At 39.0% G+C, this 23,335-nt stretch overlaps 1 protein-coding gene across 1 annotated transcript in view; it reads right to left on the bottom strand.

Moving 5' to 3' along the window:
• plagl2 (pleiomorphic adenoma gene-like 2) overlaps positions 1–11,461 on the bottom strand; it is an 85,267-nt gene extending 73,806 nt beyond the window's left edge. The window contains exon 1 of the mRNA XM_057830511.1: positions 11,238–11,461. The gene's annotated coding sequence lies outside the window, so the exon portion shown is untranslated. The remainder of the gene's footprint in view (positions 1–11,237) is intronic.
• Positions 11,462–23,335: the final 11,874 nt, after the last annotated feature.

The following is a 23,335-nucleotide window of genomic DNA, read 5'->3' as shown; positions in this document are numbered from 1 at the left end:
GGTGCAACCCTCTTCGCTTCCAGCCGTTTTACTGGATTTTGACAGATTTTTTAAGGCCCACAGAAAATTCTGTTCTATTGTTTTATAAACATAGAACCCACCAAAAGAAAGATTCAACTCTATTCTTTCAGCAGGAAAAAAGGTTAGTTTATATCTTTTTCCATACTTTAGAAATCAGCATTAGAAAATAGCTTAGTTTGAGCAATTTTCCAATTTTTGATGAAATAACAGAAATCGAGCTTTTTGTGATAGCATACATTTCAAACATAACTTTGACTTTAACACTGCTTTTTTTTTTTTGATTTAGTTACATCCCAGACATCTGAATAATGTTTTCCTTTTACAAAATAACATAAAAAACAAGACAAATAGAGCTTTTGATAGCAAAGTAACATTTTATTTACACATAACTAACTGAGAGATGACGCTGTTGTGGTCTCGACAGCCGGGGTAAACTTTTCCCTCATCGCGGCCCTGTCTCTGATCGGCAAGCAGCATTGACTCAACGGCATCGTCCGCTGCACTGGTGGTACAGGTCGTTCTGCTCGGTCGTCCAGCGCCTGGCATCCCTGGATGTCCATTCAGTCGTCTTCCGCCGGCGCCCCGGCCATGCGGTCTGGCCGTTCGTTCCGTTGAATTGGGTTGCGGGTATTACCTAATGCGCTACTGCCCTCCAATGGCCAGTTTTATTGCTTTACAATGGATTTTCAGCGTTGTGCTTTGGAGCTAAATTGAATCAGAAGCCAGAGATGTCTCTTGTGAAAAAAAAAAAAAAAACGTGAAAGACGTATAAATACGTCTTTGGGACACTGAAACAATTAAAAATAGAACGTATTTATAAATTTTTGGGAGCAAATTAGTTAAAAAGCTCTGTTTTTTGACGGCCGTTACGTTGGATTATACAGTAGCTTGACATTAGTTTGAGATGTTTACGTAAAATGAATGATAACTGCACGTTTTTTGTTGTTGTTGTTTGTTTTTTATTTTAACCAAGAATCTTGGGTGGTTTACGTTAATATTGATTTAAAAAATTCCAGGATTTACGCATTTATTTACAAGAATTTTCAACTTAAAAAGCTCTGTTTTGTGATGGCCGCCATGTTGGATTTTGTATCTCTAAATTGTAATTTAGAAATTTCTGCATCTATTTAAAAAAAAAAACTTTTACGTGTTTTATCTATATAACATTTCAATCTAAAAACTTTCAGTGCAGCACCATGGGGAAGAAACGTTGGATTGTTGGCTGCAGGGATGAGGGAGCAAAAGTTCATGGACAGCGACAAGTTCACCTCCCTCGAGTTTTAGGGGCCTCTCCCTTGCCATGCGCCACAAGGACGGATTCAGGCACCAACTGGAGTTCCTGGCATCCTCAGACCAAACCTTGCAGGGATACAGATGACAGGAGGAGCACAGGCTGGCTAACACCATTTTGTTGCACATCAGTAGGTGCCTATTCAACAGTTTTGGTGCAAACTTCTCCAAGGATGTGACTTCAGAAGCGAGGTAGAACAAGGCCTTGGAGTGGCCGACCGGTAGGAAGCGGAGCAGAGTCGAGGAGGGCAGAAAGGCGACGGCGAGGAACAGGGACTTGCACAAGTCCAGAAAGCTAATCGGGGCCTGCAAGTCATAGGCAAAGAGGCTATGTGATTGTTGAACGGTGAGGGCCAGATGGCTGACAAAACGTGCTGAGGCAATTGTGACATTGGAATTCAATAAATAATAATAATAATAAATAATAATAATAAATAATAAGTTGTGATTGAATATAGAATATAATCCTAATTTAATTAATTATTTGATTGATTCTGCATGCTTTCCTCAAGTATTAAGTTTCTGATGTGAAAATTGAGTGATTTAATAGCTGATGAAAACAAAATTGCGCTAAATAAAAAAAATTTAAGTCACTATTTCGGGCAAAAAATTATATGATATGTTGAATATTGCTATTAATCCTGAAAATATTGGTGATTATCTCTGCATTTGGTGATTTTTGTGCATCTAGCTTAAAATCTGAGAATTTATAGCCATTTTAAAGAGCATACGACACCAGAAAAAAAAGTCTTAAATGGCATTATTATGTGAATTAGAATCATATTTTGAGACGATTTGACCATATACAACAATTTAGCAAAGCGCAGATGACGAGAAATTAGTCTTTTAATCTGCCGGTTAGCCACGCCTACAATTATAGGGCTTTAGCGTCCCCAACAGGTGGATGACGTCAGCGGTAGACTAGGCTCATCGGTTTTACTATTCAGCCCATTGAGGGGGAATTGTTCAGAACGAGGAAAACGAGACGAAAAGAGCTGCAAAATGTCATTGTTTCAGTCTCTCTACTCCCAATATTTTTACAGGATATTCTTTTTATCCAAGTATTTTCCCCAATAGCTATATAAATGGCTTGAGAAGGACCAGTCAGCCCGTCGAGGGGGAACTATTCACAATGAGGAAAACGCGACGAAGAGAGCGGCAAAATGTCATTGTTTCAGTCTCTCTACTCCCAATATTTTTACAGGATATTCTTTTTATCCAAGTATTTTCCCCAATAGCTATATAAATGGCTTGAGAAGGACCAGTCAGCCCGTCGAGGGGGAACTATTCACAATGAGGAAAACGCGACGAAGAGAGCGGCAAAATGTCATTGTTTCTGTCTCTTTACTTCAATATTTTTACAGGATATTCTTTTTACCCAAGTACTTTCCCCAATTGCTAAATAAATGGCATGGTCATGACAAATAACTTGTGCTAAATGGAATATAAAATAATAAAAATCCATTTATTCAAGACGACATGGCAAAATTACTCCATAATGGTCAAAACAGTCGACTTTACCTTTACTGTCACACCTGCCGAACGATATTTTATGACACCTAAATCGGACATATGTCATTTCCCTTCCCCGGCTTCGGAGAATGTAAACAGACCAGAAGGAGTGACAGCTAGCCGACATGCTAACCCGAACCGAGGGATGTTTCAAAGTCTTCGAAGTGGAAAATCACACATAACTAGCCTGGATTATTTGACATGACGACCCGGTTGTCGAGTTTCTTTGCGGATCGGCAAACCGCCCGGCGGAGAGCAATTTACAGTTCGTTCCCTGGAGGAGGGTGGCTGGAATTGTTGTGTAGCTAACGTGCTAACAGCTAACTGCTATTGAGCGTGAGGATAGCTTTTTACATGCCTATCAATGATCAAACGTAAGTAGTCCTTTATTTAAAGGAATTTTATAGTGTTTACTTTGTAATCACTGTATTCGTATTTGACATAATACAAAACAAGATGTTTACTCACTTCCTTGTAAGTCCAATGGTCCCACAGTAAATATCCACGGTGAATGGGAACCTTTTGAAACTCCAAAAAGGCGCATACGCCTCTCCCGCATACAGAATGATTTTTCTGCAGCCGTTTGGCTGGCGTGATGCAAAAAATAAAAGTATTAATCCGCAAAATCAGCTGAATCCTTCGTCCTCATACACAACAGTACACTGTAGCGTGAAGAGGACGTCTTCTACCGTACACGTCACAGCGCCCTCCTCCTCAATGCGAGACCGAAGCCGGAAGTCACTCATTTTCCTGGCGCGGGTTTCAAAAAACTAAATAAATATAGCGATCGCTTCCACACACATCCAAGCGGTCCATATCATTCAGGAGCATAAAATACCGCGTGTATTATGAAATAAACATGCTTTTTCGTGTCACAAGCACTTTAAGTTTTGTTATACTTACAGTATATGAAAAATAATCAAACAGGATTTTATTAGGGAACGACTTTGAATTTTTTGCAGCTGCTGCTAAAGGAGACTCATATATGCCTAAGGTAGGTGCCTGTTTTGATTTTGAAAATATTTGAATTTTAGGTTTTTTAAAATAGGCCTCCTATTAATCGCGCCCCGTGTCCCGTCAACTAATGGTGAAGTCTATGATCCAATATGAAAAGAAAAGGGAGAGAAAATTTCAGCCCCAATGGCGAGACCGCTTGAATTGGCTCGGCTATGATGAGACAAAAACTAGGTTTGTCTGCAGACAAGTTAGAGAAAGGTTAATCAGTATGAAAACTATGGTATGAACATGATATGTGATAATTCAGCCGTGTGACTACGGTTATAACGATGTCTAGCTTGAAAATCGTTAGCAGTAATTGCAATAGTCATCTCTTCTAAATTGTTGCCACAACAACTAGAGAGGTCCCGATCCGATATTTGGATTGGATCGGACACCGATATGGGCAAAAAAATGCGCATCGGTATCGGATCGGCCGACACCGAAAAATTCCGATCCAGACTTCCGATCCAGTTTTTTTGAAAACTTTTTTTTTCCCAGCGCACCAATATACATAATCCATTCCAGTTTTTGCTTCAGTTTCCCTAAAATCCGGTCCGCATTTTACGGCATGCCTTCAACACACTACATTACCGTCTCCCAATTTACCGGGAGACTTTATCGGTAAAAATGTCAGCTGTGTGGGATCATTTCACCTTAAAGGACGACAAAGACGAAGAGGCAGAGTGCAACATATGCCACAAAGTCAAGCGTGGTGGTAAAGCTGTAAGAAGTTTTAATACAACCAACCTAATCAAGCATTTAGCGACATACCACCACAAACAATATAAGGAGTATGTTAAGAAAACAAAGACAAAGACAAAAAGAAAGGTCCTACACAACTAACACTGGCAGAAACTTTTGCTATGCGTGACAAACTGGCACTCGACAGTCCCAAAGCCCAGGGAATGACCAGAGTCATTGCAAAAAGAAGAATCAAGAATTCATGGCTGATCGCGACAAGGTGTTTTTTATTTTGGCCATCCAAAGACATTTTGACCTCCAGCAAACCTGCCTTCCTATAAGCGATCAAATAGTAGAGGAAAAACAACGGCTGCGTTATAGCCCACACTGCAAACTGCCTTTTAATAGTTACATCCTTTGCTGATCGTCAATATAAAAACATAGCACAACAAAGATAATTCACTGTATGAGGAAAAAAATACATGGCGTCTCAAATAAACTTGATTTACTTCATTATTGTGTTATCATTCGTTTTCTTGAGCGCCATTTTGTCCAGTGACGTCAGATTGAAACAACTTGGAAGTCGGGGTAATTATATTTTCTCCGACTTCGCGACTTGGACCTCCCAGTTCGAGTGGTGTTCCAATTATATTTTCCTAGTCGGAGGTCGGAAAAGTCCGACATCCCACTTTTCTGGAACGCAGCATTAGAACCACGGTACAACATGCCCAGACGTCATTACATCCTTGAGCGATTCTGCCGTGGAAGATTTGAGAACGATTCACAAACATCCAAATTCCGATTATTGAAATATGTCAAGTAAAGCGGAACTAATACACAGCGGGGTCTTCGGGATCCCGAGGGTAAACATCATGCTTGTCTAATAGATATCATATGTATGTAGAACTAGATGCACAATGACAGACTCGACAACGTTAGCAACACATGCATTGAAAACTAGGTGCATTAGTAAACAGCCACCATCTTAAAGCAGTAGACTTCCCTTGTAGGCTGTTGTAGTGAACCTTCCAAGCGAACCTAATTAACTTTTTATCTACAATACTCCTAAATCGGCAAAATCTAAGAATCTATTTTCAAAACAGTTTTAAAACTTTCACATGTCAAAAGTAGACAGAAGGGAAATTATGGAATAACGGGAGCAATTTTAACAACTTTAACAGTTGATTCGCAAAATTAAATTAATTGAATGTAGTTTAAAGCTGCTGATACAGAATGGGGACTTTCTGTAGTTTATTTACTGTTTTAAAATGTTAACTTGAAGCTGAAATAGTCGTTTATTTAAACCTGAGAGGCTTTTTATACAATTTTTGTAACTAATGCACGAAACATTAAAAGCATCTAATAGCTTGGGGGATTTGTGGGATTTTCCACGGACAGTTTATAATATTATTTGCAGGTTTTACTGACTGACTATGCCATTTCTGTTTGTTATTTATAATCTTTTGTGTTTGTCAATGAATAAACAGGTCAGTTTCTTGTTACCAAACATTGTGTGTTATTCAAACTCACCTAATTCAGCTGGCTAGTTGTTATCAAGAGTACTAAAACCCTTTTCAACATGAGTCTGACAACTAAGTAAGACGGCTAAATAACTTTAAACTTTAATACATGCTCAGATAGGCCGGTATCTGTATCGGCTAGTATCGGTATCGGATCGGAAGTGCAAAACAATATCGGTATCAGATCGGAAGTGCAAAAACCTGGATCGGGACATCCCTAACAACAACCGAGCCAGGGGAGACTTCCAGAGGGCGGTAAGGGGAAGACAGGAAAGCTTCGCCCGGGCACGGGGCTCTCCCGCAGGCATACCCCCACCTGGAACTCACTAGAAAAAATGTTTTTTTGTGTGTGTGTTTGTTTCCCAAAAACATTAAATTATGTGTGGTGGTCAGTGGAGTCAATTTGGGTTTATCCATGTTTCTGGTTGGTTTATTCGTGTTCCGGGTTAGTGCAGCCCGTAAAGTGTTATACAAAAATAGGCGCCCCGGATAAACTACCTGGGCATCAGGGCGTAAAAATCAGCTGAGGAGCACATGGAGGAAAAACTGGCTATATTGGAGTGATTATGGAATTATTATGGATATGATTATGGAATTGAAATAGGATTATTTGCACTAGATTCATGTTTTTGCAATTTTGCTGCACTTTTCATCAAATCTACCCCCCAAAAAATGTTATTCATTTTTTTCAAAGCAAATTGTTCTTTTTCGTGATTACTGGGATTAATAACTGACACGTTGACCTGGGCCAGTGGTTTTGATAATGGGGCCAGTGAACTTCAAAAGCCACTGGCTCAGAGGCTTATTGTCTACTTCAGTGATGCAGCACAGACAGTGGACAGGTGAAAAAAGCATCACCTGACTGCAGGCAACTGGTTACATGTATAAGACACCAAATTGGTGAAAAGGTGTCCTCTTGATCGTTTGGAATGAAAATGTGCTGGTCTAAATGCTTTATTTTTTTAAAAGCCACAGCTGCGCTTTGATGTAAAAAAATCGTGCATTTTGATTTTCAAGTCAGTGTAAACTGTAACCCATTCTCCACGTGTTTTCAAACCACTCTGTTCCAAGCTTTTGTTCCACCATAATGAGGATGTGTCCTTGAAGATATGCCCGACTCATTTGACAAATTGATGGCTTACGACTTGCTCTGAAATTACGTCTCTTAAGAGCAGGTCTAAATTTTGACGCGTGGTACTGGTCGAACCCAACTTGTCTCTGATTGTGGTGTAGGCCACAGATGCGTTGTCTATCTCATTCATAAATACTTGAACAACGTTGATACAACCATCTGCATAATTCTAGGAATCAAAATTGAAATTGAGAAATTCAAATCCAACACATGATTGTTATCATCATCCTTACTGGATTCCCATCACTCCATTTACTTAGAATTTAAATCACAGGCAGCAGCAGATCTAGGGGTTGGAGGGTGGTTTTCTGATAAGGATGTGCACAATTACCCACCTCACACAGATCTATGATCTGCCTAGTCAACTTTACATCATTTGCCCGCAGAGGTCTGCTTGCAGTTCCTTCTACTTCCTGGACTCAAGCAAATCACTTTTTTCTTCTGTCATGTAAAAGTCTGGAGTCTAGAGCACTGTATTTAAAGGGAAAACGACCGTGGGCACTCATTGGCTATGCAAAGCAGCACAAGCTGCCCTCTCTCAAATGCACCTGCCAGTGTGTGTCCATCCAATTACCCCTTGCCAGGCGAAACAAAGCACAAGTCTAGATCTGCACTGAATACTGTACAAAAATAGAGCCCAATACTTTATTTGTATGGCTTGGTGGCAGCAAGGCAGTTGACTCGGTCTCGCTACCTTTAGTAAACAACAACAATTTGATGAAACAAGCACTAGTGTGCTAGTACAGGTTGAAAGCTATGACAAAGAGCATGTATGCCCTCTATTGGCTAACTCCTAACCTACAGGCAACAATGAGTCCGCAATTAATTAATCAGCCCTGTTAAGGAAAAATCTAATATCAGGTACCGATTGATGCGTGCACATGCCAAGCAAATACCTATTCAATTTTCTTGTGATCTGTCCACAAATAACAGGAATAGATAACAAATGACAGTATCCCCAAATCCCTAATCCACAACAACAAAAACAACAACAAACAGCCTTCAGCCTGTAAAAATAAAACCTGGAAATATAGTTTTTGAGTGTGGAAATCTCATGTGCAATTTATCAACGCTGTGCCAAATAAGTGATTGACCATGGGACACGCATGAAAAACGTGTTGCAGAAACCCACACATTGCGTGAGAGTTATATCGTGTTCATTCACGTCAAGTGCGCGGTTGGCTGTAGAATAACTGACATAGTGCTAACTGTTGCATTACTCAGGCCTAGAATAAGGCCTAGTATTTACTCACTGGGGGATGACTACAAACAAAATGCATTTTATTACTAATTGCAACAATGAAGCTTAATAAGTGTTCTTTGCCAATAAACAAAAACACGCGGTATATAATTTGCTACAAGTCACTGATTGAAAGTTGTGCAGTGTGAGAAAGACAAAGACAAAAACTACGCATGATTATCGGCTAGTGGCGTAACAAAAAAATTTCCATTTCATTATTTTGTAGCTGTCGGCCTCGATGTGAGTGGAATCGGTTGAAGCAATGCTATTGTCTCGCAGCTTTGCACACCTCCACATAGAGTAGAAATACACCACTTGAATATTTTAGGACATATTGATCAATCAATAAACTCACAAGGACATGCAAATGACACAAACATTCTTAACGTTTTCCAATGCAGTAAAAATGTGTAGAATAAATTAGGGCTGCAGCTATCGAATATTTTAGTAATCGAGTATTCGACTGAAAATTCTATCGATTAATCGAGTAATCGAATAGAACATTTTTTTAGGTAAAGCGCAATTACAATTATACATGAAAAAACAAGACATTTCATCTACTACAGAACAATTTTCAGTCAATTAGATGTCTTTATTTTCGATGTACGTAGTTGAAAAAAAACAACAATTGCATCTCAGATGTGACTGGGAAAAAAAAGACCAATTCACTGCTTTCACTCAAAAAACTTCTAGATCTTTTAGGCATTTTATTGGAGAGCATTTGACTCTTCGGCCAATCATATAGCGAGAATAACGAGACGTCATTGTCAAGCGCAGGCCCGCCGAGGGGATAGTGAGGGCGAGTGGATAGTGTACCTACACCGGCAGATAATAAAGCATGGAAAACTGTTCACAGGTGATGAGTACATGAAGGAGACATTCATTAACATATCAGAACACCTATTTGCAGACTTCAAAAACAAAACCCCAAATAAGGACAGAGTAGTCATACAACAGAGTAGTCACGTGGTGCGTTGGATGCACTACAGGGAAAATAAACATTAAATCATGAAAGCTCATTATGTATTTTTAGCTTACTTAGTCTCTTGATAGTAGGCTAATATAGCTAATATAGATTCATACAGACTATGTGTTTCCTTCATTATTAGGCTTATCTAAGGCTTTTAATTTTTTGCGGCTACAGACATATTTGTTTTTTGGTCCAATATGGCTCTTTCAACATTTCGGTTTGCCAACCCGTGGCTTAGAGAATATTTGACTGAAAATTCTCACTGGAACAGCTACCATTGCTGTCTTAGTAGGCTTATGAGATCTAAAGCAATAAACATGAAAAATGTTTCTTGTATAATATATATAACATACATACATACATATGCATTATTAATTAGGCTTTTAATTGGACACAATAAAGCAAAACAGAGACCAGAAAAAAGACTATCATGAACTTCTGCTAAGAACCCAGCTGAAACTCAGCTCCCTCATGACTCTCAAGGATCGTAACAGCCGAGATGACCACTTAAACACGTGTTCAAAACCAATTTCTGCTTTCCTCTTACCCCAGGCTTTGGCGCTATCTTTTGGCAATTTAGAGTGTTTCAGAAAGAGTACATAAACACCAGTAGTGACAAAACTTGAGTAAGTGAACTTATTTGTATAGTGAAGAGCAAACAATCAGGGATTTGCTAAAATGAAATACATTTTTACACATTTTGCCAGAACAATTCATAAATGTAAATGACCCTGTAACATTACCTTGTACTACAGTAACGTCACAGTATTTTATTTTACAACTACAGTTCTACAACATCTAAATGTATTTGAACTGAACATTTTCATTTCCTATATTATAGAAATAAATCAAAGTCTACCAGCTTCCTGGAAAAGGTTGCCTTCAACATGTGGGGACTTTGTTAAAAAAAAAAAAAAAAAAACATTTTAAAATCCATCCATCCATTACCTGACCCACTTATCTTCACAAAGGTCGTGGGGTGCTGGAACATATCCAAGGTGACTATGGGCAGGAGGTGGGGTTTACCCTGAACTGGCTGCCATCCAATAAACAATAAATTAATTTAAGCCTGTTTAGGTATACAACATAATTGTATGTTAAAGATATCCACAGTGCATTTGTACACAAATGCAAACTACAACCTCAAAAACAAACAGGCAAACAGGTAACTCTAATGCAATAAAACAATAGAGTACTGCACCGCGTATTAGACACTCTCCACTTGTTGGACTTCCATGTAAAAACACACAGCAACGCGCGCACGCACGCACGCGCAGGGCAAAGGAACAAAAACATCCGAGGAGCCGCAAACATGACACAAGCCACGAGGAGGACAGTTATATAGTAGTACGTACGTAGTACGTGCGTGTGGTAGACACAGCTCCACGCTTAATGAGCAACGTGACAAGTGAACGCACCATCATCACAAGATAAAACAACACTTTAATACCCTGGCACAAACGACGCTCAATTAAATTCCACCTTTAAAAAATTCTTATCCCCTCTACAATCTCTAAAACGCACTGGGATTTTTTAGTCCCAAAATGGCCTCAAACCCAACAAGTTAACCGAAAAATAACATTAAAAAGCCCCACTTTTAGCAACACCGCCAGGCTGTTATAGGTGTCGAGTCACACACAGAGAAACACAAACACACACAAATACGCCACAAATGACGCAAAGCCAAATGGCGCTTATTTAGTAATACCAACACCTCCATAACAAGGCAAGCCGTCGCGCAAATCGAAGTGCATGTCAGTTGGACGGCGTCAAAAGTTGCCTAAAAGTTCTCCCAGACACGCACAACAACATGCAAACACAATATGCGAAGGGGGGAGACAGGAGGAGGAGGAAAAGAAGCAGTTTACTCACCAAAAAGTTTCCAGCACTGCATTAGTCAACTTTCACTTGGATCCCCGGTAAGCGTCCATCCCGAGCAGAAACCCACTGTGGGAGAAACTCACGACACCAGCTCCAGCACTCTCTTCGATGTCTCCTCAGGTTTTTTAAATAGATATATATACATACGTATATTATACGCGTTTTCCCCTTCTCATAATTTAGATATTCGGGGCCTGGGAGTGTGTGTGGCTCTCCTCAGGCTGCAACCGAGTTAGGGGGCGGTAAGCATTGTGGGAGTGTGACGTCAGGCCACTTTCACAAACTTTTTTTTCACTCTGGGACAGTTTACTGTCTCAGTTTTTTTTTTAAATAACACCCAACAGCAGCCAGGATCTGATCAGTTAAAACACCTGCATATTGTCTCCAGATTCATTGATATATCTTTGTTATGTTGATTGAACAATAAAAAAGAAACAAACCAACCAAAAACTAACCATAAAACAAGTTTACATTAAAAAAAAAAAAAAAAAAAAAAAACTGAGAAAAATACATTTTATTTTTTAATAGTGCAACCAAAGTATTTTGATGTCATTACGCACCTTTGTTGTTAAACCATTGCAAAATCATAACTGGTCATATAAAGCACGTACATATCTCAATTTATAAACAAATGTACTTTGTGTGTGCCAAATGAAAACAAGAACAAAAAAAATCGTATATTTGCATATTCATGCTTTTCCGTGGGGGGAAAATATGACCCACGTTGATTGACATTTGAATTAGTCGCTATGCGTTCGAATTCAGCGTTATTGGGCATTTATTAAAATGCCCATTTATAAATGTTCGTTTTATCATTTAAAATAATTTAAAATGTGAGCTAAAAAACTAGAGCGACAGCATTTTGAAGTTCAATTTTCAAATGTAAGAAAAAAATAATAATAATAATAACAATTATAATAATAAACAACATTGTCTTTGCATTCACTGTTCAATCACTTATTTGGCAGCTTCATAAAAACAAAAAAATAATTAATACAATCAACCAAATAAACACATTTTCTTTGTATGATTTTAAAATGCTGCCAAACGACAACAAATATTGTCATATTAGTAACGTTTTCATTTACAGTATGCAACTGTAACAAATTTAACTGAAATAGATTAGATTACTAAATGACAACCTTTTTCATGTGTGTTAAATTGTTTGTATGATTATTGTCAATGGTTTAAAACAATTTTAATGGCTAATAATTAGTAATTATAATAATAATAATAATAAAGTTGAGGAATAATATTAAATGGGTATTGCCTTGCAAAGCTCCAATCTAATAAATGCAGTCAAATAAATTAAACACCCATGCACGACCCCCCTACGATTCATATAGTCCATTTGTGTGTGCGTGTGTGTGTGTGTGTGTCTTTGTAGAGGGGGTGAAAGAATTACTTCCAGGGCACATCAACTCGTTTCCTCGTTACCCCCTCCTCATTGAAGCCCTACCACAGGCTCATGGAGCCCGCAGGGGGAACATGTTTGTGCAGCCAGGGAGCGTGGGGGTGGGGAGTTGACAGTGATGCCTTCAGGTTACTAATGTTATACCCAAAAATAAAAAAAAGAAATTCTAATAATTCCAGAGATCCGTGATCACAGAGACTTTAATGAGCAATTTCCCCATCTTCGCTGTATAAGCCAATTAAAATGCATTACTTAGTATATGCAATGTGTGTTTGTAGTCATTTGAATTGATAATGTTTCGTTATATTTCGGTGTAATGACATTTAATGTATTTTAAAAAAAGACACACACAATTTTTTTACAACAGTAATTTTTAATGAATAATTTCTACTCATTACCTCATGTGATTTCTATTCATACATTTTTTTCATGCTTAGTTGATTTTCTTCATCAAAAATCATAACTAAACTTCTTTATTTCCGACTGTTATTGAAGGCACCGGAGGCCTCTTCATGGACACGCCCCCAAAGCGCAAATGCCGTATGGATGTTTTTTCCACAACTGCAGTTTTATGTGGTCAAAAAGTGAAAGAAAACCGTCACTACTGTCATTTGGGGCTTAAAATATACAGGTATAGTTTTAATGCATTTTTCTTGATTTTTGCTGATGAAGAAGTTGGCAATTTTGTTTCTTTGCAATCGGAAGTAGTGGTTTAAAGTGTTCGTTCCGTTTCAGTATAAGAGGAGAAAAACGAACGATAAGGCATCTTCACTTTCCTCAGTGATCGAGTGGTTACGTTTTATAAATTTTGAGGACGTTATTGTGATTGTTTTCACATTAGTCTTGAAAGAAAATGTCGAGTTTTTCTGATTTTTCTTAAATAAAAATTAAAAGTATTGGAATCTCTGTTTCATTGTGTCCTTTGTTTCTGTTTTGTTTATATATGTGATTATTACAATATTTACAAAGTGGGCGACGGAAATTAATCATCTGAAAGAATATGAAATAAATATTAAGATCAAGAAAAGGATAAATAAAACTATTACCAGTTTCAGGGACTCATTACAAAGATATCATGCTCAGCGTTTAATTCTTACAGTTTTTGTAATAAAGGTTATTAGTATCTTTTTAGTTTTTAACAGATAAAAAGATGTATACATAGAATGTATGAAATCATTTTTCAACCAAATAGATGTAGCAGTTACTGATATGACCCCAAAAAAATTATAGTAAACTTTTGATAAATTATATCGTCACTGACATATTTGGATAACAAATGTCACACCTATTCAAATTTTGCTTAGGTTTGATTGTGTAAAACCATATTTTACAAGTCACTGATTGCATTGCATGCACATTATTATTTGGTCCGAGATTCCTCCATGTAAGACGATTTTTAGGGGTCATCAACATAGTGCCCACGGTCAACAGGTATCCCAATAGGACCACAACTAGCCTGAGGACCTTTTCAAAAACAGTTCACTGATGTGGGACATTGTGATTCTTAAGAAATGCTTTGTAAGCGAGCATTTGATAATTTAACTAACTCAATATGCAAAAATTTAAAGATGTCAAGTTTCATATTTAGATTCATCAGCTTACTATTTATTGCGGAAAATCCTTAACATGAACTAGGTCAGTGTAATAACATAGCAGTAATAATAATTCTACAATGATTAAAACCTTTTTTGGTGGGGGATGTAGGTTTTCAGATATGTATACCAACCGGTAGCCCTTCACATTAATCAGTGCTCAAGCTCTCAGTTTTGAAAAATGATAATTGTTTTATTAATTTATTAATAAAGTATACTGTATTAAGTGAATTATGTACATATCCTGTTCATTGTGATTCTTAAGAAATGCTGTGTAAGTGAGCATTTGATAATTTAACTAGCTCAATATGCAAAAATGTAAAGATGTCAAGTTTCATATTTAGATTCATTAGCTTACTATTTATTGCAGAAAATCCTTAACATGATCTAGGTCAGTGTAATAAAATAACAGTAATAGTAATTCTACAATGATTAAAACTTTTCTTGGTGGGGGATATAGGTTTTCAGAAATGTATACCAACCAGTAGCCCTTCACATTAATCAGTGCTCAAGCTCTCAGTTTTGAAAAATGATATTCTTTAAAGTAATTTATTAATAAAGTATACTGTATTAAGTGAATTATATACATATCCTGTTTTGCCTAACTGTTATTATTAACCCACATTCAATTTTCCTCATTCCAACTATGTGTGATTTGTAGCCCTTTTAATAATAAAAATAATTTTAAACAGTTATGATTTTCTTTTTTTTCACTATTGTGATGAGTGGGTTGAATAAATATTTGGGCATTATTTATAGACAAATTAAGGAAAATGTTGGAGGAACTGTTGTCAAACCCCATGAACATATTCATATACAGTATATTCCTCCAGTGATCTTTAGGCCACAAAGTTTCAAATTGAGTATAATAGTTTTGACGCTACTAGTAAAATGCTCCTAGGCGTAGGTAACAAAGAAATATTTTGTATGAGAAAAGTTGGCAGATCAACAGGATTTTTATCTTTGTTAAAAAAATACAGTACTGAATACAGTACTCAATACAGTAATGACAATAGTCTCAATTCTATGTTTTAAATACAAAAAGAGATCCAGATAACACGCGTACAGTAGCTAGGCAAGGAGGAATATCAGAGTTACTCATGTCTCAAAAGATGGATAAGCTGTTTCCTTATGAAAGTGTTTTTGTTGTTTTGAAAATTACAGACGGGCCCGTCACACAGCTGTGTGGCTATTTGTTGTGTGTGGACACACAATTTTTTCAGATCATGTTCATGATTTTCTTTTTGGCATAACCTAAGAGCTCAAAGAACTGAGGCAAGAGTTTATTTTCATCTTGCGGTTGCGTTTAATGTTACCAACATTAATGACCCGACATTTAAATCAATCACCACATAACCAATGTCCACAAGTGCAAATATTCCTTTGGGAAATATGATGTAAGGTCAAATTTTGTTATCGTTTATTACTTGAAGTAACTCTTATTCTTCATCTTTTGTGAATCAACCACATTATCTACAGACTAAATGTATAATTTCCTTGAAAATGCAGAAGAATAGCACATTTGCTGGGATAGAATTCTGGTTCTAAAAAATACGGACTTGAATTTTCCATTTTTGCTATTTTGGGTACCGAGTGGATGTACTCCCCTTGTCTAGAAGGCAAACAGAAGAGTCCTGTCCATTAAATCTTAACATCAAAATGATGGAATTGACTTCCTCCTATCTCACTGCAGCTTCTACAGAAGCTCCTTGCCCCCCTGACTGCTCCACTGACCACGCACCTCATCAGTCATAATGATTTGCAGTTAGTCTCCTACTTGACAGAAGAAAGCTGTGAGCTCTCAAAAATGAATCGCTCACATCTGTGTCTTCTGATGGTGACTAGTTGTGCTCTCATTCTGGCTCACCTTCGTCCTTACACCTTCTTTGAGCATAAACGTCCTCTCAAACATACACAGGTGCATGTCACACAGCCCCAATTAGTTCACATCTGGAGTGTGTTTGCCCGCTAGCAAAATAATCAGCAACACCCCGCACAACCCCCCCTGCCCCCTTAAAAAATGACAGTGTGAGTGTTTCTTACGGGCTTTGTTTTGTAAACCAGATGGGTGGTTTGCGTTAATGGAGGCAATGAACAGCATCCACAGAAGTTTGCACAAAAGCCGCAGCTACAAGATGAGGGATGAGATGTCGCTGAAACGCATTCACCAAATGCACAACATTCCATCTAATAGAAGTGAAAATTGAAAAAACATGGAGTTATTCCCTGTCTGTATTTCCAATATCTCCCACTTTTCTCGAAGTCTTTGTACATAATTCTATAGTGTGTTTGTGGGGGTTTTAGTCAATTTGTGAAGTCAGAGTTACGGATATCGAACCTGTGGGAGGGCTAGCAGACCTTGCTTTGTGCACAGAGTAAAGTCCACAAAATTGGATGCATCCATCCATCCATCCATCCATCCATCCATCCATCCATCCATCCATCCATCCATCCATCCATCCATCCATCCATCCATCCATCCATCCATCCATCCATGTTTTCTTTACCGCTTGCCTTCTTCACGAGCTGCAGGAGCTAAGCCTTTACCATGATGACCTTAGATGAAAGGCCAACTACAAGCCAAACTGGTAGATTGGTCATATATCAATCCTAGGGCAGATATACAGTACAAAAAGGCATTCCCTTATGTTCACATTGCTACAGAGTAACAAATAATTCTGCATAGAAGTCTATCAAGAAGCATACAACTCTTAAAAAAAAAAAAAAAATCGTTAGAATGAAGAATTAAGAAACAATTAAGGACAAGTGGAGGATTCATTTATCAATTAAACTTATTATATTAAGACTGGATGGTGCCAGTCCAGGTTGCAAAAAGGTTGTTCAAAATGGCAATATTTATTACAAGTTGTGCATTAGACAGGAAAGAGTGAGTGACTGTATATTTTTGTTTATGATAGTAATCATTTTCCATGTCTGAGGAGCTATAACCAGACTCCCTGTCCGCACACAATTCCTCCCACGCTTCTAGGCCGATCCCGAGGTGTTCCCAAGCATTCTATGAGAGACATGTCCCTGCAGCATGTCCTAGGTCTTCCTTGGGGCCTCCTCACAGTGGGACATTCCCGTTAAGCCTCCCCTAGTCAACGTTCCCTCTAACTCTCTATTTGTTGAAGCAAACAACACACTGTCTGCCAAATTATAATAATAACTTCCCAACTTGCCCAGGTTGATGGCCTCATGTGCCTGCAACTTTGATTTTATGCGTGTTAGCTGGTATAAATAGTCCACTTCACGACGGGTTCTGGACGCTGTTCTGATGCAGTTCAGTAAACCAAAGCCTCATTCACAATCTGCCCTTGGTGTTGAGAATGGACCTCAAATATTCACAAGCTGTGAGATGTGTTCTCTCTCTCCTCACATTTTAGATAGTCCATCTTCCATTCAGTCCACCTTTTACCGTGCAAAAAATTGCTTGCTATTTTAGCTACTCAGCATGTTTTGCTGAGAACTAACTGAGTCACATTGAAAAATAGCTCAGAACAGATTTTTATGTGTTTTATTATTTTTTTCAATTAAGGTAAGAGTTTTGAGGTGCAGTCTAAATTTTCTGTGCCCGGACTCCATTTTAGCAGTGTACAGTTGTTTATGCACACAGTTTAGAGGGAAGAATGACCAGGAAATATCCGAACTAGATGCTAATGCCACCTCAGCTGACTCCTCTCTACGTATGTTGAAGAGAAGCGGCTTTACTCCGAGTTCCTCCCGACTAACTGAGCCCTTAGAACAGACATGTCCAAAGTCCGGCCCGGGGGCCAAATGCGGCCCGTGGTCAAATTTCATCTGGCCCCCAACCACTGTCATAAAATCAATAACGTCTGGCCCGCACACAGACGTAATAAATTGGTCAGCTTTAACACTAAATGCTGCTACTCATTTACCCACTAAAAGGCAGCAGCATTCTAAACAACATTACCCCATGTGACCGCTTGCTTCCAATTTTCTAAAATGGTGACAATAAACAAAAAAAAAAAAGAAAGTTGACTGCGACGGCCGTCGCTTCATGGGTAGGTGGAAATTGGACTATTTCTTCACTAAAATACGCAACAACTGTGACTGCCTCATTTGCAAAGACAGTCGTTGTTTTTAAAGAGTTCAATGTGAGGTGATATTACCCAACAAGACACGTTGACATGTACGACAACATTACAGGGAATATACACAGCGAGAAATCGAAGGAACGTGAAGGTAGTTAAATTTCACAGCAGCAGTATTTCGCAAGAGGCCGAGAGTCGAAAGAGAACGCCGCAAAGGCTAGTTGTGAGAGTGTTGAAATTATTAATTAAAGAAATAATAAAGCAAACATGACACACAGAATGGCTTGCTAAAATTTGCTTAAATATATTGTTCTACGTAAAGGACGTCAGCCAAGGTCGGCCCCCCACTATTTTACCACACCAAATCTGTTCCCCTTTGCAAAAAGTTTGGACACCCCTGCCTTAGAATCATTAAGTGAGCATACATCCATTATAGGAGGAATGGATATGTTTTTATTTAAAAGAAAGAAGAAAAAAACCGTGAAAATACAATGGACTACTCTACGGTACAATCTTTAGTATGACATTAGAAAGCAAATTAATATTCCAAATAAAATGTTAGCAGAAGTACTTTTACAGCTCCTTTAGGTGGGATTAGACATAACCTATGGCACCCTTTCAAAAAGTACAACAGTCCCTGAAACAAGTCTTGCACAACAGGTAAATAGCCTAAATAGTCATATAGCTGCTGATGTAAGAAGTGAATGTGTGAGCGGTATAAGTCTATCTTGGTCCAGCACTGTCTGCTATTTGATGAGGTAGACCATTGGGTTCCATCTGGGGCTCTGCAGAGCATTGATAAGGTTGGGTGGAACTTATCTAAGGTACCGTCCAGCTAAACTAGTAAATCGCCACCTGCTGGAAGATGACCAGCTCCATTGCAAAACCATCAGAGTTTAAAATAGCTTTTTATTTTTGTGAAAACACACCGATGAAAAACAGAAATAGCAAACTTGTTTATTCAGTTTTATACTTTATAGCTGCTACTGTAGCGTAACATTGCTAGAGTGCAGCAGAAGTGGCTTGTGGACTATAAAAGATTTATGTGTGTGTTCGTATTTTTATGTGCACATACTGTATATATATGTATATACACATACAGTGGGGCAAATAAGTATTTAGTCAACCACTAATTGTGCAAGTTCTCCCACTTGAAAATATTAGAGAGGCCTGTAATTGTCAACATGGGTAAACCTCAACCATGAGAGACAATGTGGAAAAAAAAAAACTGAAAATCACATTGTTTGATTTTTAAAGAATTTATTTGCAAATCATGGTGGAAAATAAGTATTTTGTCTATACCAAAAGTTCATCTCAATACTTTTTTATGTACCCTTTGTTTGCAATAACGGAGGCCAAATGTTTTCTGTAACTCTTCACAAGCTTTTCACACACTATTGCTGGTATTTTGGCCCATTCATGCGTGCAGATCTCCTCTAGAGCAGTGATGTTTTGGGGCTGTCGTTGGGCAACACGGACTTTCAACTTCCTCCTCACTCCGTGGCGTCAAAATGATAACAAAAACAGGGAGCAAAAATCCCAGAACCACACGGGGGGACCTAGAGAATGACCTACAGAGAGCTCGGACCACAGTAACAAAGGCTACTATCAGTAACACAATGTGTCGCCAAGGACTCAAATCCTGCACTGCCAGACGTGTCCCCCTGCTGAAGAAAGTACACGTCCAGGCCCGTCTACGGTTCGCTAGAGAGCATTTGGATGATCCAGAGGACGATTGGGAGAATGTGTTATGGTCAGATGAAACAAAAATATAACTTTTTGGTAGAAACACAGGTTCTCGTGTTTGGAGGAAAAAGAATACTGAATTGCACCATACCCACTGTGAAACATGGGGGTGGAAACATCATGCTTTGGGGCTGTTTCTCTGCAAAGGGACCAGGACGACTGATCTGTGTAAAGGAAAGAATGAATGGGGCCATGTATCGAGAGATTTTGAGTGAAAATCTCCTTCCATCATTAAGGGCATTGAAGATGACATGTGGCTGGGTCTTTCAGCATGACAATGATCCCAAACACACAGCCAGGGCAACAAGGGAGTGGCTTTGTAAGAAGCATTTCAAGGTCCTGGAGTGGCCTCGCCAGTCTCCAGGTCTCAACCACTTAGAAAATCTGCGGAGGGAGTTGAAAGTCCGTGTTGCCCAACGACAGCCCCAAAACATCACTGCTCTAGAGGAGATCTGCATGGAGGAATGGGCCAAAATACCAGCAACAGTGTGTGAAAAGCTTGTGAAGAGTTACAGAAAATGTTTGGCCTTCGTTATTGCCAACAAAGGGTACATAACAAAGTATTGAGATGAACTTTTGGTATTGACCAAATATTTATATTCCACCATGATTTGCAAATAATTTTTAAAAAAAATCAAACAATGTGATTTTCTGGGGGGGGGGTTTCTCCACATTATGTCTCTCATGGTTGAGGTTTAACCGTGTTGACAATTACAGGCCTCTCTAATATTTTCAAATGGGAGAACTTACACAATTAGTGGTTGACTAAATGCTTATTTGCCCCACTGTATATATACGTATATGTGTGTGTGGATGGAATGCCACCACACAGCAGTGTGTGACTAGTATTAGTTATGTTCTCTCGAATATTATTAATTCTTTTACATATAAGACTTCAATCACCAAAGAACTACACAAAATTAACATTTTTAGTTAGCATTTTTGCATTCAGCTGTTTTTAGCTGCTTGACGTTTTATTCAATGTAGTGAAAAAAAAAATTCCCCAAAACTGGTTTGACATTCGGAACTGACAATTTCAAATCCAAACTTTCCGTAGACGTGATCATGAGTGTGATAGGTTGGTTATCTATCTGTGCCATGCTGCAGGCTGGCAACCAGTTCAGGGTTCCCTGCCTCCAGCCTATTGTCAGCTGGGAGGGGCTACATAAGCCCTGTTGCCCTCACAATGAAAAGCGGTACAGACAGGGTTCTCAACTATCACGAAATGAGTGTATTTCTCACACCTTTCAGGCAATTCTTATGTCGTACGCCAAACCCTTTGTTTATCATGCCCCCAAAAATGTAACTCAACCATTGTCAAAATGTGAAAATAAAATTCGGTTGCTGGATCTGAAAGCCGTTCCCACTGAGTGTGGGTGGTAGTGGAGAGATCACAGACAGGTTTAAGCCCGCTACCAACACTGTGTGCGTTTCCTCACTGCATTACATACACTTTTATTAACTCGACTAGTGACGGGGGAAGGGGGGGTTGACGGATATGTTCGGCCATTTAAACCAACAAATTAAGTCCAGCGCATCGCCAGGCATGCTTTTTAGCCCCTCTACTCATCCCCTCCGGCCTCCTAGAAAGCTACCCCAATAGCAGGCGACTGCGTGCTGGATCCGGCCTCAACTTGCCAGATCCGCATAGCAATCACACCCGCTTAACGTCAGTGTGCCAGATGTGGCCCGGATCAGCACTATGACAGTCCAAATGATAGGTTACACACTGTTCCGAGGCGGACCTTACAGACCGTACGTGCTCAAACTCCCGCTTAACGTCAGTGCACCAGATGCAGCCCGGATCAGCACTAGAACAGTTTTGCCTTAATTGGCGCCTTGATTACACAGATGGGTGAGCCTGGGACCACATGCCGCTGATCATCGTCAGCAGCTTACTTAAACCGGTCCTCGGCCTCACATCATTGCCAGATCAACAACTCACCTAAACGTATGTGACTTTCAGCTAACAAATAATCTTGTAATCCTGATACTGAGCTCATTTTTGTGTTTTTCCCCCTAGATCCTGTACTGCTTGCCTGGCAAAACGCCTACCTGCACGTTCACCTGTTTTATCACCAAACTACCCACCGGATTCTTCAGACACTATCTAATACTCCCTCTCATCGTCAATGAATTAGGTCCCCCGTTACCCCAGAACCCTAACAAATACAATATGTTGTTTACAGTCTTAAAATGGGTCATCTTTAATGTTGAGTTGCTTGTTCTAATTAAAATATTTTGTGAAAAAACAATGTTATGTTATGTTGTTGTATGTTGCATTAATACAGTGGCTTGCAAAAGTATTCGGGCCCCTTGAACCTTGCAACTTTTCGCCACATTTTAGGCTTCAAACATAAAGATATAAAATTTTTATTTTTTGTCAAGAATCAACAACAAGTGGGACACAATCGTGAAGTGAAACAAAATTTATTGGCTAATTTAAACTTTTTTAACAAATAAAAAACTGAAAAGTGGGGCGTGCAATATTATTCGGCCCCCTTGCGTTAATACTTTGTAGCGCCACCTTTTGCTCCAATTACAGCTGCAAGTCGCTTGGGGTATGTTTCTATCAGTTTTGCACATCGAGAGACTGACATTCTTGCCCATTCTTCCTTGCAAAACAGCTCGAGCTCAGTGAAGTTGGATGGAGAGTGTTTGTGAACAGCAGTCTTCAGCTCTTTCCACAGATTCTCGATTGGATTCAGGTCTGGACTTCGACTTGACCATTCTCACACCTGGATACGTTTATTTTTGAACCATTCCATTGTAGATTTGGCTTTATGTTTTGGATCATTGTCCTGTTGGAAGATAAATCTCCGTCCCAGTCTCAGGTCTTGTGCAGATACCAACAGGTCTTCTTCCAGAATGTTCCTGTATTTGGCTGCATCCATCTTCCCGTCAATTTTAACCATCTTCCCTGTCCCTGCTGAAGAAAAGCAGGCCCAAACCATGATGCTGCCACCACTACGTTTGACAGTGGGGATGGTGTGTTCAGGGTGATGAGCTGTGTTGCTTTTATGCCAAACATATCGTTTTGCATTGTGGCCAAAAAGTTCAATTTTGGTTTCATCTGACCAGAGCACCTTCCTCCACATGTTTGGTGTGTCTCCCAGGTGGCTTGAGGCAAACTTTAAAGAGACTTTTTATGGATATCTATGAGAAATGGCTTTCTTCTTGCCACTCTTCCATAAAGGCCAGATTTGTGCAGTGTACGACTGATTGTTGTCCTATGGACAGACTCTCCCACCTCAGCTGTAGATCTCTGCAGTTCATCCAGAG

Source organism: Corythoichthys intestinalis, chromosome 2, assembly GCF_030265065.1.
Source record: "Corythoichthys intestinalis isolate RoL2023-P3 chromosome 2, ASM3026506v1, whole genome shotgun sequence".
NCBI lineage: Eukaryota > Metazoa > Chordata > Actinopteri > Syngnathiformes > Syngnathidae > Corythoichthys > Corythoichthys intestinalis.
The sequence above is the reverse complement of the archived record's forward strand: the minus strand, read 5'-3'. Positions and strand labels throughout refer to the sequence as shown.